General features: G+C 39.5%; 1 long non-coding RNA gene and 1 pseudogene across 2 annotated transcripts; one reads left to right on the forward strand and one right to left on the reverse strand.

Annotated features, from left to right (window-relative positions):
* The first annotated feature begins 261 nt into the window (after positions 1–261).
* On the forward strand, positions 262–1,689 carry LOC136258555 (uncharacterized). 2 transcript variants are annotated; one of them, XR_010702822.1, is made up of 3 exons: positions 262–1,153; positions 1,208–1,470; positions 1,521–1,689. It is a non-coding gene; the product is annotated as an uncharacterized lncRNA (long non-coding RNA). The 2 variants fall into 2 exon arrangements; XR_010702821.1 differs by having other exon boundaries at positions 262–1,470.
* Positions 1,690–8,584: 6,895 nt separating this feature from the next.
* LOC136258608 (tumor necrosis factor alpha-induced protein 3-like) lies at positions 8,585–17,041 on the reverse strand (annotated as a pseudogene).
* Between the last annotated feature and the right edge of the window lie 324 nt (positions 17,042–17,365).

Below are 17,365 nucleotides of genomic sequence, written 5' to 3' on the forward strand. Positions count from 1 at the left end.
CCACAATCCAGTAGAACTGTATCGTGAATATTTTAGTACAAATACAATGTGTCACAGTTACTTACGTCAGCCACAGTCTGTGCTGCAGTCCTAGCACATTGGCATAGTATGACGAGCTCACTCACTTCAGCCAGCTAAATTCAAACGCCATGTATTGGCACGAAATCCCAACTCTATCTTTCCTGTTAACAGAATTTGTAAGCTTGTGACGGATCATCTGGCTTACTGACAAAGTGAAAAAATTAAACTGTCTTGCCACCACCACAGATACTATACTTACAAAGGATTGGCAACGCTCATAACAACCGTTCGACAATCCTCGTTATGGTCACGTGAGTTGTTACGTAAGTGAGCGCGTCTATTGTCATAGATACGGCTGAGACGACAGCCGTTCCCAGTGCTGTTATTCGTTGTCTACGAGAGGGGAACTACTCTTGCAAAAGATTATTGTAGCGAGTTACGACCGCAGGTCCATTTCGTCATCGCCAATGGATTTATACAAGAGATCCGGTGACTCGGCTGCAGCTGAGCTGTGACGGTGGAATTAACACTGTTGTATCCGAGCTGGAATCTCACCTGAAAGGTCAACGAATGGATTATACTGCTGGTATGTGATATCAATATGATGATGTACTACTAATAAACCATGATAGTGCACCCGGCGGTTGTATGGAGTAAACATCGAGGTAAAATCGATCAATCTGCCTGTATCACTTGTATTCTTGCATACTCAAAGTTTTGATTCCCTGCAGTCTATTTCCTATTGAACACTATCAGATGAGCATATGAAGTTGTGCCTCTACTTGTGAAAGATCCCATGGTTTTTCCCATTTTTCATGGGTACTGCACCCACGAAATCTCTAGTGCCATGAAATTCTAATATGCATATGCATTTCATGGCCTATGAAACAAATCATGAAATGACTTTTCATATTACATTCACGATTTAACTTTGATGGCATGGCTGTCATAAGCTTTTCATGGTGTAGTGCTCTGGTATAGTGCATTAACTACATACAGTATGTGTCTGCCTTGGTTGAGAGGTCAGCAACCAAGTAATTAGCTGGAGTGAAAGATTTCAAGAATTGACGTACAAGATTTAGAGCTTGTTGCTGACCCCTCAGCACTGAGTAGTTGCAACTGATCACACAAGGTGTGATAGATGCGATTGTAATGCTGTGTCAATTTCATTATCCTCCCGAACTAGTGATTTTTCTGTAACTATGAAATCAATTCTAAGAGGGAATTCAACAAATCCATCTATGACATGTCTACATTTCATGGCTGTTCCTTAAGAGTACGTGGTTATATTGATCTGAATAATATGTCAGGTTTCATAACAGAGTAACAGCATCGTAAACAGCAATTTGTATTATTGTTACAACAATATATAACCATGCACTGTTTGTCACTTTTCTAGCATTTTTTACAGTCTACAAAAGGCTGGAAACATGCTATCAACAATAGTTGGTATGTGGTTGTGCTATTCAGTATACTGTGCTTAGTTTGTACTGATACAGAGTCTGAACTGCAGTGGACAATACTGAACACGATGTGCCGAGGTAGTATCAGGCAAACTCATTTCGGTTCATGGCTACTAAATAACAGTTATTGTATTTGTCTATAATGTATGGTGTGTGTATACATATTGTTCATGATTGATACTGGCGACGCCAGGTTTGTATGCTACCTTCAGTGTGACATGGGTACATCAATTCGATATCCAGTGGACCAACTATATCAATGTAGGCTCTTGATTGACTACCGTATGCACCAATATAAACTACGTTGATGTCTCGCATATAGTGTGCTTCACTACTAGCAGTTTCATTTTGCTTCCACTACTGTCTCCCTCACTGCGTCTAGATAAAATGACCATCTCAACCAAGTGGTGGATGGCTATACACCAATGACTGTGACTTCAGGGCAATACATTGAGCTGCTGGATCACATGTATTGATGGCTAATGTCACATCTGAATTTGAGCTCATGCATGTTTGCATTCCATTACCATAACATTAAGCTCTCTTTTGCTGTATAGTAACTTACTGTTTCTTCTCCCACTACTACGACAAAACTCCACAAATCAACATAACGAAATGACTTCAAAATGAGCTTCAAATCACAACTTAGGAAATAATTTTAGCCTCTATGAAACAAAGCAGTACACTTTACTAATGGTTTCAAGTATTCTCTTATAAATTGTGTTCAACAAAGCGGTTGTGTTTCTTTGTAAAAACTCCACAAGTGTGAACAGCCATGAGTTTTGGAACTTCTTTACACGCTAAGTTGATGTTTTAGGGTGTGTTACGCTATTTTCCTTTATCAGTTACTCACCTAGTAGTGCTGGGCTCTTTTGAAGAAGGTTGTACGTCAATAGAGATAACTACCCGTGCTACGGAAGAAGAAACTAAGAATCTTGTGCGTCTAGTAACCGGGCAGAGGGCGCGTAAAGACCATAACGAGGATTGGATATGACGTCACTATTGTTTTGATCGCGCGTTGCCAATCCTTTGTAAGTATAGTATCTGTGCCACCACACTGTACGAAGATCCAGTGTGATTAACTCGGGGAAAATAAAGTTGGTCCATTTAATGCTTTATCACCTCGTAGGTTTGTAACATCATTGCATATCACTTGTCACTTCTGAGTTGCGACTCTTGCGAAGCCCCTTTGAGCGGGTCATCTGTCTTTAGATTCGAAAAATGCACTATCACGTGAGTAGTGTATCCTAAATATAGAATTGTGTCTAATATTTTCATTCGGTGTCTATACGAGGGAACCCCTGGAGATTCGGGCATACCTTATTTTTAGCGCATCGTTTTATTAATTGCTTGTAACGCGCAAGAAATCATCGTATTATTGTCACCATTCACACTCACTGAAACGAGTTGAAATTCGCGTAGTAGCGCACAAACAGTAATTTGGGATGCGTGTCAGTTACTGGAAAGCTTGTGACGGAAGTTTAAAAAAACATCACTTAGTGACGGGGGGGCAAATGCCTCCCCTTGCCTACGCCACTGTTTATGTCTTAGTCTATTGGATACACGGTGTACAATGTGTGTGTTATACATTCAGCTAAACTATAACATATACTAGCTGTAATTGTCATAATCCAGTTGAGTGTTCCCCCCTCAGACAAGCTTGATGCTAATTTTACACTCAGACTGGGTAGTGGTACCCTGATAAGTGACTTCTACTGTGTTGTGCATGGAGCACAGAGACTTGTAAGGTAGTCACCTTTAGCTTGCATATCACAATACTAGTTCGTCTTCATCTCACCTATTGCTCTCAGTTATGGCGACCTTACCTATAATCAAGGACATCTTATGTTTTGAGCGTATTCAACGTCGAGCAGCCAAACACATCTTGAATAATTATAATATCAGCTACAAATCCAGGTTATTGGAACTCCATCTTCTACCACTCATGTATATCTTCAAGATTCAGGATGTTTTGTTTGCGATCAAGTCACTTAACTGAGTCACCTACAAGAAACTTTGACATTAATAGGTACATTACATTTACTCAGGGTCACACCAGATCCTCTACACATAATAAACTCAAACATCGTCTCCATATTACCAACTTAAATAGAAACTCTTATTTCCATCGTCTTCCTCGTTTGTGGAATGCTCTTCCTGTAATCAATACCAATTTATCAATTGCAACCATCAAGGCTAAACTAAAGAAATTTATGTGGAATCATTTTGTAACTCATTTTGACGATGACGATCACTGTACCTACCATTATCTATGTCCGTGCAGCAAATGACGATCTCTCGCCGCCATCAAACTTTCAAACACTATAGCTAAGTTATAATTAGTTAAAGTAATTATAATGTATGTATAACTTGTGTTTTTAGGCTGCAAGCACCAGTTGCTTGCAGACCCTTGGCATACTTGCCATAAAGTAATAATAAATAAATAAATAAATACCATAAGTATCAACTAGGTATCTGCTACTCCTGAGACACTATATAGGGATCGAGGACTGTGTACTTTCATATGTGACTGGATTTTGGAAAAACGATCCAAATCGCACATTAGAAGTTTCGAGATAAACGGTTTTAAAGAATTGAAGCCAGCATAACTCTCCAAGGATGGCAAGCACGCGTATGAAATTTACACAAAAGATGCATCAATCTGTTACCTTTCAAGCCACTTCCAGTACTTGTAGCTGCTTGTACAGTTTCCCGCCAAATAAAAGAAAATCTGAGCAGTTGGACGAGCGAAGTAGTATCACGAGTGCTCACAAAGGGGTGGAGGCTGGGGGGTGGCGGTGAGGGCAAAAGATATAGGCCTCAAAATGGAGGCAGACAACGATTGGAGTCCAGACACGAGATTAAGGGCTGTGCTGGCTCCTTAGTGGCTGATATGTAGCAAAATCTACAGAGAACACGTCTGGCCAACATTATGAGGCTGTCCACCAGTAAACCACTGATTCTTGCCAAGCCAGGTCCTTCACAAGGCCTGAAACCGCCATTTGGGCACTCCACACCACCCAGAAAAGACGTCTATAGCTATTAAAACCAGCCTCGTGTAGTTTGAGTAGTGCTGAGGGTCAAAACTTGTAGTACGATAGTGTAGCTATCCACTGGTGGTGTTAGTTTGATTTTGCCTGATGTGCGATTTGGTTCGGTTCTGTAAAATCTGGTCACATATTCTGATGTAGCCAAACAGAATGTCCTATAGCTCAAATGATGCTTGGCAGTAGATTGGATCAACCACATGATTTTTTCAATGAAATGTAAGTTTTGTGTGTGGCATTTCTCCTTGTTGTGTTGACTGCTCTATTAGAGTGTTAATGTGATTTTAGAGTAACCATTGGAACAGGCAGATACTGACAATACTAACCAGTGGAAGAATTTAGCAAGACTATATAGTAGTGACAATGATATTGGAATACCTACAGCATTCTTCATCAAACAACATCAGTGGAGACAGGATAAACAGTCTCCTCCACAATCAATGACCAGAACATGTCACATCTGCTCACTGCACAGATGCTGTCAGTATTACATTCAGTACTCTATAGGCTCTACAGAAGACCTCACTCAAACTGGCATAAGTGCTAGTGTAGTATTAATGAAAACAGACACCATAATGTCATGTTCCCAATAGCCATCCCCATCAAAACAGATTCATCAATTCACTCACCTGAGCACGAGGAGTCACTGCCCCAACTCCAAATATAGTACCTACAACACAGCTTCTTACATAGTTATGGTATAGGCCAACAGTCAATGTCAGTTCCTGGTAGGAGTGATTATAGCTCAAAGTTACTTTCAACTACTTTAATTATTTTGCCACAGCTATATATTTGTCCTGCTTGCAACGTTGCAGTCAGAATAGAGTACCAGGGGCGTAGCCAGCCAATATTTGATGGTTGGGCATAACATCAACTTAACTACACACACAAGAAACACGCTCACTTTCATGTGAGACATTATCAAAGAAAAATTTGAAAAGTGCATGCACACAAGGCCTACACTACCTATGCTAGTATAAACAAATCGGCTGCTTGCATGCATGCAAAAATTTACTAGCTAGCTATATGCTATTCTATTAAACTTGTAGGGCAGGCATCCACCGACGATCGTCGTAGCCAAGCATCACGTGACATCAAACTGCTGAATCTACAAGAACCAACAATATAAACAGTTCATCACATATTTACTACAATCAACTGGCAGTATAGCTTACAGACCAACCACCACAACGATATGTAATGCATTTTAAAGTAAACGCCAAATTAAGGCCGGGGACGCTAATTTATGAACTATAATGAGTGTTATCACAAATATCAACATGCCAAGAATGCTTCGTCCCAGACTTATAGCAGCCAATGTACATTTTGCATGAATCTGGTGCCAACCACAACTCGGTTAATCAGTACAAATTGTGCACGTGACACTTTATAATGACTTGACCTTTTCTCCATTTCCAGTCGTCTGCCATTATTGTTATCTATAGAAGAGTAGGTTTTCCCGTTTTCTTTCATCAGCAGTAAGTTAGGCTATACGGTAATTTCCTTATCAAAAAAAAAATACGCTTGACAAGTCCACTGAAACGAAATCTTTTGCTGCCAGCACCATCCACACTGAATCCTACTGACGATTATTACTCACTGTGACCTAGAGATACGGTACTACGACTATGGTGTACCACATCTGAACTCCATTTTAAATTTCGAATTTAAATTGCGCCAAAGAGCGTAAATATAGGGACTTCCCAAGGGATTTTCCCGTGTAATGGATCACGTGATACACCATCTATCACGATCCCTTCTTCAAAGTCATGGTTCAACAAATGAGGTACACGTTTACGGTTTACAGTATTAAAGTAGGATTGTTTTGTGTGCTGCTGTGAATCCTCGCGTGAATCTTAAGCTACTTGTGATGGTTGGGCAAAAGTTTGTGATGGTTGGGCAAGAAACTGTGATGGTTGGGCAAATGCCTGCCCATGCCCACCCTTGGCTACGCCACTGTAGAGTACCAAATATGTGCATGTTATTTAAATTTTATCACTTGCTATATATGCACTCTATATACTGTATAATATTCTTTTGGAACAAGATAGATACGTAGCTACGTGTGCACTGTGTATTGTAATTACATATACTGACAGTATTATTTGTTAGAGCTATGTAGACAAACTTCCACTAACAGAACATTCCACTACACTACACTAGACATCACTCTCTGGTGATCTAATAGATGAAACATGTCAGAAATTTAGCATAATGAATCATGTCTGACACTTCACATTTCTTAATGATTTATTAATATCAATATAGGCAATTTATAACCTGCATCAACATGCCATAGAACACATACACCCCCTCTAACCACTGCCATGGTCAGCTGTACACATAAGAGTTTTGAAAGAACACTAAAACATATCACCGCTGTTACAAATGATTCAATGTCCAGCTGACATAACCACCATTGTATGCTAATCATCACCTACATACCAGGCATGATCTGGCAAGCTGTATCCCCAAAAGCATGTAATTACGTATCTTAAGAATGAGAGTAATTATTATTAGTAGTTGGGATCATTATAATAAAAGCTCTACTATTTACGTTAAAGTAGTTGTACATTTCACAAGGAGAGTGATATTAGTACAAGTACTCCACTCCAGTCCACAAGTTGATGCTGATCAAAATGATCACTGGAATTGGTATAACTGACACAATGCACAGCTATATGAACATACATGCACAGCACACAAACACACTGAATGTCTACATGGCTATATACAACTTGCACACACACCTTACAAGTAATTGTGTATGTTTGCAGGCATAAAAACATTTGCAAGTTGTAAGGAAGTATTAGAGTTCTTATATATAGGCAATGCAACATTACTGCAACCAATATGTCATGCTAACCTGCTACCTGTGTTGGTCTGAACTCTGATGACCACAAGGCACCAATTGTGATTTACCCTTATCCTGAGATTGGCATCTTGCACACCTTCTAACATCTCACAAGGGAGATGGTTCTGATGCCAAACTAAAAGAGGTACTTTGACTCTTTATAAGGCTCACTGCATGATACCCTGTGGTATGGTAGCTCATGCTGAATATTCTTCCAGTCAATTGCATTTTAGAACTGATATAAGGAAAACTTTTTAACTAGAGGAGTCATTCAGGGGCGGATCCAGGGGGGGGGGGGGGGGGGGGGGGGGGCTTTGGGGGCTGAAGCCCCCCCCCCCTTCATATTTAGGCTTTACTTGATCAATATGCTGAGTATTATAATGAAATTTTGTCTTAGCATAATTATATGATCACTAATAATACAAATACTCATAAAACCACCTTATAAACATCTTTCCAAGGTATTATCAGTGGATTTATGCTAAAGTTTATGCAACAAGGACCCGGATCAGCATTGGAGGTGTACAAGATCAAGATACTCTAATAGAGCAGTCAGCTAACTACTCTAATAGAACATTCACTGGAAACATGTAGTTGGTTCTGTTATGGAATTTTTCCAAATCTGCCTGCACCTATACATATATACAATGAAGTGCATTGGTTTGTTTAAAGGGCTTCATTCATCCACTTGTGTAGTTAATATATATGGCAATACTTAATTCAGGTACACAATTTTCATTGAAAATGCTCTCAGATTCAATCTTGTATTGTTCAAATTTCAAAATTTTCCACGTTCAACATTATATTATTCTAACATGCACGTATTCGGTGTTGTGCAATTGTGAGAGGGGTGCATCGTGTACTTGGTTGTCTGTACCTACCCAAACATTTTGATTAGCAAAATGCTTTAGAAAGCCATACCTATAATCTAAAGGCAGTATATGAAATATCTACAGGCAGAAAATATTATGAATTTTATGTGGAAATGTTTCCAAATTGTAGTATTTTAGCATCTATTTTTCAAAAATTTCCTGGGGGGCATGCCCCCAGACCCCCCTAGTTCCAGCATGCTTTGCACACCTCTACCCAACAGATTAGTAAATTGAGTTAGCCCCCCCCCCCCCCCCCTTTATAAATCCTAGATCCGCCCCTGTCATTAACCCCTGGAATGATTTACCCAAAGAAGTAATCAGTGCAACATCAACAGATAATAAGAATATAGCTTTACAGTTAGTATAAATGTCTAATTCTTGCTGAGCACACACGTGCATCAAATACATAATACAAAATATTAAAACTATCACAAACAATTTTAACAAATTATAATTTTATTAATGTTTATACACGTGCATGAAGTATGCAGTAGCCATCTTTAGAAGTCAGTCCAAGCTCTTGGCAACCTGGTGAGCGACACTTCAAGCCACCAGAGTAGTTGGCAGCTGCGGATTGGTATTTTCTGTAACATACACGGCAGAGAAAATTTGTTTCTGCACTAGCATATACTCCAGAATCACAACCAATACATGGCTGACGATCAACATTCCCACTTTGAGAAGTGGCTGCCCCAGGTTGGTTTGGTGTATAATATGACTGGTTCTGTTTAGTAAAGTCTGCAAAAGCTGTGTTAATGTAATTGCTCACTAAATGTGGAACATGAGCAGCTTCTCTGATTGCAAGAACAGCAACTGATACTTGTCTACGAAGCGTACCACTATACTGTTGAGTAACATCCAAATATTGCTGAAGCAAATAAAATGTATTTTGTTGCTCGGCTTGTAGCAGAAAACGAATAGGTAACTCATGGCCCATGTTGTCCACAATTGGTACAATTGACTGCTTACGAGGAGTGCTGACTGGTACAAGAGCAGTGAAATGGCCCATACTGTAACCAAGGCACAAAGGAGCTCTATGACATAACTGACTGCCCCACAACAATGGTAGGTATATACCATGAAAGTTGATGTTTTGCATTGTTCCTCCAGTGTTAAATGATCTTACTTTTGGAACTACATAAACTATGATCGGCCTTCGAAGTATATTAGCCAGCACAAAAATGTGATTCCTCAAGACTTTGATGAAAACCACTAGTGTTAGGAGTAGCTTGGTTAACAATCATCCGCCACTCTCCTTCCCAATCATGGTCTGACAGATTAACATTAACACTTCTTAACATCTCAACAACAGACTGACGACAACGATCTTGAAGAGTGTTTGCATCAGGTGTAGCTGTGGTCAAAGAATCATAAAGAGCATTTCTGAGTATGAACTGCTTATCTTCAATTCCCCACATAGCCAAGGAAGCAGCATGAAGTAGACAATTGCCATCACCAGTTGTATAAAGCGGAATAAGATAGGTGCACTCACTATTCCAATTTAAACATTTAAAATCCTTTTCCAATGTATCTTTTACATGCCTGTCAGTCAAACTCGCAGAAACATGCTCCAAATATCCAGGAGGGTATCGCTGAGCATCAATAGATGGGAAACGCAAAGTAAAAGCAGGAAGACGCTGAAAAAACACTGTTCCACCTCGAGCAAAGTTTCTATTATAGTCAGCTCTCACATCATCTTGAACTCTAGCTGCAGTATTACGGTCGGCATCTACTAGGGTTCTCAAACTTCTAGTCTAAAGAAGAACATAACAACTATACCATTGGGCATAAGAAATATATAAAATACTTACTTGTAATGGCATAGCAGTATGAGTCATCTTGACCTTCTCATAACACTGCGCTTTATCCCATTCTGGATTTTGTATATGAGACCTGTGTTGATATGATTGTTGAAATAAAGGAGTGTTTAACACTGCTGGAGAGGTTTCTGTCCCAGGCTGGTTTGCATTGTTTTGTCCTATAAACTCTGGGCAAGCTGTGGTGGTATTGCAGTTGTAGCAGTAGCCATAATTAGAAATGAGTCCTAGCTCTTGGCAACCGGGTGAATGACACTTCAAGCCACCAAAGTTATTGGCAGCTGCAATTCGTTGCTTTCTATAACAAACTGAGCAGAGAAAATTTGTTTCTGCAGCAGCAAACACTCCAGAATCACAACCAATACAAGGCTTACGCTGAACTTTCTCACTTTGAGATGGAGCTGTCCCTGGCTGGTTTGCATTGTTTCGTCCTATAAACTCTATGTAAACTGTGGTGGTATTGCAGTTGTAGCAGTAGCCATCATTAGAAATGAGTCCTGGCTCTTGGCAACCAGGTGAATGACATTTCCAGCCACCAGAGTTATTGGCACCTACACTTTGTTTTCTATAACAAACTGAGCAGAGAAAATTTGTTTCTGCAGCAGCAAATAATCCAGAATCACAACCAATACAAGGCTATAAGGCAAAAAACAACATAGAAATTATGCATAATAGACACAACATATACTTATATCACAGCAAAAATTATACTGATACCAACTGATACTAATTAATATTAACTCATGCAGTCTTGCTGTATCTTGAAATACTTTTTTCAAGTAAAGCCTAACCAGAGATTACTACAGAATTTGAATATTGGTCCCAAGATGGAGCAATACAGAGTTAGTTTAGTATTAGTCAGTATTACATCACTGCCATAAATTTGTGGTTCATGATAGAAGTCACCTTAACTGTCTCAAAATGTGCTGATTGAGGCTTTCGTCTTATTGAAGGATTAAAATTAGAATAAACAGAAGCCTGGTTTGGACTTGATGGAAGATGTTGCTGATCCTGATCTACAGATGAAGGCTTGCATTTAGGATTAGATTGATGGAGATTGTTGACATCCAAGAAACTTTCTACAGTCCTACTTTGCAGCTCTTTATTGAGATCTAGTTGAGATTTAACTTCAATACTAGATAGCTTTAATTGTGTTACATGATCAAGGACGTCTTCTATGATAGGACGCATGTGAGGGTCGTCATCCAGGCACTGCAAAACTATCGGCTTTAAATCTTTTGCATCTCCAAGCACTTTTTCTGTGTACGGTTGACGTCTCTCTAGTTCAGTTAAAGCCACTGCCTTTCTTAAACCTGGGTCAAACCGTTTGATGGGCAGAAGTTCCGGCCACTGCTGACAAATCAAGTAAAGTGACACCCCACCATACGAAAATATATCCAGTGAAGGGCCATACTTCGAACTATCCTCCAAAGCTTCTGGTGGCATGAAATCTGACGTACCAGGAACTTTTGTCATTGTCTTCTTGCTATCAGCTTTGATTGCTTTAGCAACACCTAAGTCACTAAGTTTTGCCACCAAATGCTCTGTCAGCAGCACATTGTTCGGAGACAGGTCACGATGTACTACTGGGGGATTTTGGTGGTGAAGGTACATTAAGCCGCGTGCAATGTCCTGGAGAATGGACAACTTGGATACATACGGTATTGGAGTCTTGTTTTGCACTGATGATTCTACGTAAGACTTAAGGCTACTCTGCATCAGCTCCATTACAATTATTGGAAGTTCACTGGGTGTGGTACGGCCACGGCTACGGCCTCTAGTAGAAGGCGAGTGGTGTAATCCCAGGAATTGGACTATATTGGGATGGCGAAGGACACAACACTGGCGACATTCACGCAGAAACGTAGTCTTTATTTGCTCTAGTTCTTGTCGTTTGATGTTTTCCAGTAAGATGGAATGGATTTCTTTAGCGGCACACATCGTCCCGTAATAGTTGATCTTGAAAACTCTACCATACGCTCCTCGTCCTATTTCTTCATCTGTTGCGATAAGTTTTTCGGATGCACTTAGTGTAAAGCGATGCAAGATATCAGTTTCATCCATTCTACTACTGTTCTATACCATAATATGCGTATTTTGTATACCATATGCGTATTTTGTATACCATACGCGTATGGTAGCTACCATATGCGTATACGCGTACGGTACAACCATACGCGTATGGTACGGAAAATCGTACCATCTGAGTATAGGCTATAGCTAACCTGCTTTGTATATAATATCATGATCAAGCAGAAGGTTTTTACACTGTCGTACCTATTGACTATGCCGGATGGCACTCTGCTTTCATTTCTTTTTGGGCGGAAGAGGGAGTGGGAAGGGGCCCGGCTAGTCTCTTAGCAGTTTCTGTAATTCAGTCAAGATCGAGCTAGCTAGGTATATACCTCTATAGAGCAATCATATTTTGGTCTGATTAGCTATTCTATTCTCTAGAGCTGAGATGTATTTTGTAATTAAGATATAATTTGCTTTACTGCATGATGCAAACCTACACTGTTAAAACTGAGGTGGTCATAGCACACTTAACCAGCAGCACACCCTTTGGGTGCAGGCACACTTTCAGGATATAGTGTGTGAAGCACACAAGACAAGCAGTATTATTATTAAATATACACACAGCAATGCTGGAATTACAACTAGATGTAAAAAATAAGTTATATCCCACACTTTAGCCAAAAGATTAGGATTTTAATGTTCTGTCACAAACCGACGTAAAATATGACAGGAACTCAGTAAGACACTCTTCTGCATCTTCGGGATGAGGTTAGCATGATAAATCTGTAATGTTTGTAGTTGATCTTTTAAACCTTCAGGAACAGAGCCAAGGGAACCAATGATAACAGGAGCCACAGATGCTCTTACAGACCACATTTTCTGAATTTCAATCTTCAGGTCACTATAGCGTTGCCGTTTTTCAGAAATCTTTTGGGAAATTCTACTATCTCCTGGTATAGCAACATCAATCAAAAAACAGCAGTTCATTGTGAAATCAAGGCATATTATGTCAGGCCGGTTGTGTGTCAGATGTTTATCTGTCTGAACTGTAAAGTCCCACAAGAGTTTCATTGAATTATTGTGAAGAACGGGCAATGGGCAGTGTTCCCACCACTTGTCATTGATTTCAAAGCCACCTTTTTTTGCCAACTCCCAATGAACCAACTTAGCAACAGCATCATGCCGTTTCTTGTAGAAAGACTGGGCAATGACACTGCAACTTGTGAGCAAATGATCGACAGTTTCTTGCTGTGAACCACAAAGACGACAATTAACAGACCCAGGCTGCTGAAAAATTCTAACATTAATTAAATTAGTAGGAACCGCTTGATCTTGACAAGCAAATATAAATCCTTCAGTTTCCTTTTTAAGATTGCTGGCAGAAAGCCATTTCCATTGAAAATTCATATCAACAGAGTCCAATGTTTCACGAAGGAATTGTCCATGTAATGGTTTGTCTTTCCACATTTCAAGGTTTTCCTGAACACAACGGTGCTTGTAATCATCTGGGGTTTCATTAAGCTCAAACTCACTGCTAATGTAAACTTTTTGAAGCCAGGGTTCAGGGTTAGATGCCAAATATTTACTCAGATTTAACTTCTCCCGGTACATCACTTCTTCCACAGCTAAAAGCCCACGGCCTCCTAATTTTCTTGGGACATACAATCTATGGACATCATCAGTTTTACTGAAGCACTTGTACATTGTTAACAATTTCCTGGTAGACACATCCAAACTTCTCACTTCAGCTTGTGTCCACTTTACTATTCCTGCAGTATAACGCACTAATGGGATCGCCCAAGTGTTGATGGCAATGATGATGTTCTTCCCATTTAGGGCAGATTTCAGGGTTTTCCTCACTCTCTTTTTGTAGTTAGTGATGACTACTGACTTGATTTTGGAGTCCTTAATCACATTATTTTCAAACACTCCTAGGTACTTATAAGACTCAAAAACATCTAAACCTTTTATGGTAACATCATCAAGCAGAGCAATATTGCTGCTTTCAGTAAGTTTGCCCCTTACAACAGAAGCTGTGGCACACTTGTTTAATCCAAAATACATGCAAATGGAAGTGCTGAATATATGGACAATATTCAGCAGGGATTCCAATTCATTCTTTGTCCTTGCAAATAGTTTAAGGTCATCAAGGTATAACAAATGATTCAGCTTTAGCCCATCTTTTTCTAAAATAAGCCCTTTGCCAGTGTTGTTTAATACATCAGATAATGGCATTAAGGCCAGAACAAATAACAGCGGGGACAAGCTATCTCCTTGGTAAATGCCTCTCATAATAGTAACCTCTCCATAGTACTGATCTGCACAATATAAGCTCACTTTCCAATATTTCATTACATTTTGAATGAGTTTACAAATCTTAGGGTGCACCTTGTACAGGTCTAGGCAACTTAATATCCAGCCATAGGCGGATCTGAGGGGGGGCCAAGGGGTGCTGTGCCCCCCCTGGCCCTTCTCTGGCCCCCCTTAGACCTACAGTACTATATGTATACCAGAAACTAGAATCATGCATTCACACTGTATTTAGAAGTATAGAAAGCCAATAGGCAAATAGAAGACAACACTTTTAAATGTACTTAACATTTATAGTTAAACTGTACACCGTAAAGAAAGTGAGGCAAATAAATTTGAATTTTTGTGCAAAGATCGAGGTACTCTAATAGAGCAGTCACTACTCTAATAGAACAGTCGCAATTCTGATGTCATCAATTTACAAATTTTACAAATCGTAACAATGCTAGCTACTCCTTATTTTGATTTGGTATACACTTTACCATCAAACAGGTTATCTCAGATAGGCTAACCAATCTTTGTATGCATTGCAAAGCATACACTTTTAAAGCTAAGTGTTATCAAAAATGCTCTGAAATTCAAACCTGGGAAGTCTGATTTTTAAAATCTTCTCCAACTACAGTTTTACAAACTGTATGTCCATCGTTCATCCAGCTATATGCTGAATAAGGTTATGCAAATGAATATAACTTGTATTCTAGAATTTCCCCATAGCTCATAGTAGAATAAACACTGTTGTGCACTAAAACTTCTTGCCCCCCCTTGGCCCCCCCTGGCAGTGTCTCCTAGATCCGCCTATGTATCCAGCTGTGGGGAACTGAGTCAAAAGCTTTTTTATAGTCTATCCAGGCCATGAAAAGATTTTTGGATCTGTGTCTGACATTGTCCATAATCAACCTGTCCACCAACAAATTATCCTTTGTACCCCTAGACTTCTTGCGACATCCTTTTTGTTCAAAAGGCAACAGATTATGTGTATCCAGATGTGAGTATATCAATTCACTGATCATAAAAGAGAAAAGTTTCCAGTACGTTGGTAGACAAGTTATGGGTCTATAATTCGAAGGTTGTGGGCCAATCCGCTGGTTCTTCATTACTAGTGTGGTCCTTCCCTGTAGAAGCCATGGAGCAATGGTGTTCCCCTTACTGCACAATAAGTCATTAAAATAGCAACGTAAATGATCATGCAGGGATGTTAGGTGTTTAATCCAGTATCCATGTTAACAGTCTAATCCTGTAGATTTCCAATTCTTAATTCTGGAGACTGCATAAGCAAACAACTCAGGAGTTATAATCGGTTCTTCCATTGTTGGAATGTCAGAAATCTTTAAAATATCTTCAAGATTAGTGGGATCATGCTCACAAGGTGAGCCCCAAAGCTGTTTCCAGAACTCTAGTGTAGCATCCATCGGAGGACAGTTTACAGTCTGAGTTTCATTATTAAGCAAATTAAAAAACTGATGCCTCCTAGAGTTAAACATGCGGTTATGATGGTTGAAACGCTGCCGACTCTCATAACGTTTTAGCCTACATGAGTAGGCCTGAATTTTCTGATGGATAACTTCACATGTGGTGTTTAGATCTGTAGAGGTGTCTAAATGATACTGGTTGTGTAACCGGTTGTGCTTCAGCTCATTTAATCGACTTAAATCTGTTTGTAGCTGCTTGAGCTTCAATAATAATAATATATTATTATTATTATATTACTAGGACCGCGTCACATACAACCAAGTACATACACCAACGTGACAGCCCCCCGGTGAGGCTATTAAGTGGTGAAGGCATGATCCCCAAATCATCTCAATATGTCACAGTAGTGACAGATATAACACAATAGTGGCATTGTAACTAAAGACCACCAGTAGCTAAGTGCCAGTACATCATTGGTGTGGTAATGGCACAGTGATGTGTACAAAGTATATGTATACAAAACATACAGGAGAGAACTATACATTATTGCAGTATTGTATGCAGCAATACATTATAGGCAACATCACCAGATAAAAATTATTAGGTAATATACAGCACTGTATATCAACATCAACTAGAGTTAAGTAAGGTTCATCAGTGATATAGCAATGGCACAGTGATGGGTGACACACTATAGTTATGCATACACAACTTTCAGGAGATAGCTACACAATGCTGTAGGAGTATGCAAGCCAGATGAACCAGATAAAGGAAGACAGCCAAGCCAGCCAGAGCCTAGTAGCTACGCCAGGTGAAGGCAAAAAAGATTAAGCACGTATTGAATTGCCTGACACCAACACAAAGGAAGTTCGCCATGCCAGCTGCACAAGACAAAATTGTTTACTTGTATTCTATATGTAACTGTATTGTAAAGAGCGTGGCATATGTTTTAATGTTTTCTTGTAGTATTGTTTATTTACGTGAATGAATCCACTGGAAGCTGGCATGGAGACTTGAGATGTTACAAACATAAAAACTTACTTGTAATCTTCTTGTTTGCACAGGTGGCTTCTGGCTCTCCTGCACGGGCATCGCTAATCTTCTTCGCGCAATCTGTAAATAATTAAGCAAGGGTGTGGTACTGGGCGTTATATAGAATTACACGTATGGTCAGGTCATCAGCACGAACAGAAGCGACGATTATACGTTTGTGCCTTCATTCACAGGCGAATCTATCCCCGGTTGATTCATGTCTCTAGGCCTCGTAGTTTTCTCAAACATTAATTATTAATTAATTATTTATTTATTTATTTATGACGTAATTTTAACCGCGTTTCGTATTATTCTTAGTACTTAGTTGTATAATTATTATTATTATTATTATTGTTAATTAACTAGGACCGCGTCACATACAACCAAGTACATACACCAACGTGACAGCCCCCCGTTGAGGCTATTAGGTAGTGAATGCATTATCCCCAAATCAACTCAATATGTCACAGTAGTGACAGATATAACACAATAGTGGCATCGTAACTAAAGGCCACCAGTAGCT

This window comes from Dysidea avara, chromosome 6 (assembly GCF_963678975.1).
Source record: "Dysidea avara chromosome 6, odDysAvar1.4, whole genome shotgun sequence".
NCBI classification, from domain to species: Eukaryota; Metazoa; Porifera; class Demospongiae; order Dictyoceratida; family Dysideidae; genus Dysidea; species Dysidea avara.